We start from the raw sequence: 2,500 nt of genomic DNA, 5'->3' as shown, positions 1-2,500 counted from the left end.
AGTCACCCAAGCTCGCGCTCAAAGGCAGTCTGGCACCTTCATCCCTTGCCATGCTCACCCACTGCTCCCCCCCTATATATACATATTGCACAAGGAGCTTGGTGACAGCAACACCCATTGCTTTCCCTGAGGATGTATATTTCTTAGTATGCGCACGGCGTCGAGGCACAGGTGAAGCCAACGGCGCTAGTTTCTGCGCCCTATGTCGAGGAAAATCAAGGCAACGGGCTAGTGTATGGGCACAACGTCGAGGAGACTCAAGGAGATGGGGCTATTTTTCAGGTCACCGTTCGAGAAATCAAGGCAACGTGTTGGGGGGGATGGCCTCTTTCATGGGTCGTGGGGCTTGGCTTGGCTTGCCTCGTGTGTGCTCGATACAGCCTCACGATTCTTATTTGCCCATCAACCATGCCGGGCACCTATGAGAATGAGACCCCATGGTACCCCCTATATATACATATTGCACAAAGAGCTTGGTGACAGGAACAGACATTGATTTCCCTGATGATGCATAATTTTTGGACACACACGACTTGGGGGCGAGGGGACACGGGAGTGGGGCGCCAATGGGGGGCGTTTTGGCCCCATTTTCGTCAAGAGCGGGCGTCTTGGCCATGCCTCGAGCGTGCCAGCCTCGAGAGCCTTGGGCGCTGGACATCCTTGGGGCGCCAATGGGCAGCAGTCCCATGGTTCCCCTATATATACATATTGCACAAAGAGCTTGGTGACAGGAACAGATATTGATTTGCCCAGGGATGCATAATTGTGCGAAATCGTCCATAACTCGCTCGAATTAATTCGGATTGACACAAAATTTTGTAGGGATGCTTTTTATTATAAATGAAAAGCTTTGAAATGAAAAAAAAAAACAAAATGTCATGTTTGAGGCGTAAATGTTTGTGTCCTATCCTTGGTCACGCCTTGAAGCGTTGGTTCCCTACTTGTTGGAATGTCGCTCAAATCAAGTAGGAATGCCATTGAAACATTGTGTGGGTCATTGTTAACATAGACGAATGGACTTGAAATGAAAATATATCATATTTGGGTTTTTGTCCCTGTCGCCTGGTGATAGGCAGGCAGATAAGGCTTTTAGGTATTCATAGGTGGCTTAGATGAACTCGAAAGAACACGAGTTGATCGGATTGGAACTCATATATTCAATTTACTATGTACTAAGTAGGAACTACACTTTGCTCCCTTCATCGTTTGACTTGCTTAGAAATCTGCTCATGGTTTGTCAAGGCCCCTTGTTCCTTAGACCGATGAGGATGGGATTGGGTTGCTCATGGGCATGTGTGTGGCAAGATGCCTTGTTCCATTGGTCGTTCATGGGTGTTCGTGTACGAAGTAAACTTGTTCCCTTGGTCGTTCATGGGGTTGTGTGTGGGAAGAAGCCTTCTTCACTTGGTCGTTCATGTGTGTTTGTTTGGGAGGTAGCCTTGTTCCCTTGGTCGTTCATGGGAATGTGTGTGGCAATACGCATTGTTCCTTGGTCGTTCATACCCTTGTTCCCTTGGTCGTTCATGGGTCTGTGTGTGGGAAGAGGCGTTGTTCACTTGGGTAGCCTGCTTGCCTTGCCAGCCCCATATGCATTGTTCCCTTGGTCGTTAGTGGATGGGTTTGTGTGTGGCATGGTGCCTTGTTCCCTTGTGTGGCCTGACTGCTTGGCTTGACATGACCTAGCCTTGCCAGCCTCACATCCATTGTTCACTTGGTCGTTCATGGGCATGTGTGTGGCAAGGTGCCTTGTTCCCTTGGTCGTTCATGGGGTTGTGTGTGGGAAGAAGCCTTGTTCCCTTGGTCGTTCATGTGTGTTTGTTTGGGAGGTAGCCTTGTTCCCTTGGTCGTTCATGGGAATGTGTGTGGCAATACGCATTGTTCCTTGGTCGTTCATACCCTTGTTCCCTTGGTCGTTCATGGGTCTGTGTGTGGGAAGAGGCGTTGTTCCCTTGGTCGTTCGTTCATGGGTTTGTGTGTGGCAAGGTGCCTTGTTCCCTTGTGTAGCCTGACTGCTTGGCTTGACATGACCTAGCCTTGCCAGCCTCACATCAATTGTGTAGCCTGACTGCTTGGCTTGCCGTGACCTAGCCTTGCCAGCCTCACATCCATTGTTCCCTTGGTCGTTCATGCAAGGGTCTGTGTGTGGCAAGGTTGCCTTGTTCCCTTGGTCGTTAATGGGCATGTGTGTGGCAAGGTGCCTTGTTCCCTTGGTCGTTCATGGGCATGTGTGCGGCAAGGTGCCTTGTTCCCTTGGTCGTTCATGGGCATGTGTGCGGCAAGGTTGCCTTGTTCCCTTGGTCGTTCGTGGATGGGTTTGTGTGTGGCAAGGTGCCTTGTTCCCTTGGGTGGCTTGCCTTGCCAGCCTCGCTTGCTTAGGTTTCCCAACACACCTGTCGGGCACCAAGGGTGGTATTAGTCCCCATGTACCCCCTATATATACATAATGCACAAAGAGCTTGGTGACAGGAACAGACATTGATTAGCCCGAAGATGTATAATT

The sequence above is a fragment of the Lactuca saligna genome, unplaced genomic scaffold (assembly GCF_052625555.1).
Source record: "Lactuca saligna cultivar CGN05327 unplaced genomic scaffold, ASM5262555v1 scaffold_25, whole genome shotgun sequence".
NCBI classification, from domain to species: domain Eukaryota; kingdom Viridiplantae; phylum Streptophyta; class Magnoliopsida; order Asterales; family Asteraceae; genus Lactuca; species Lactuca saligna.
Note: the sequence above shows the minus strand (reverse complement) of the source record.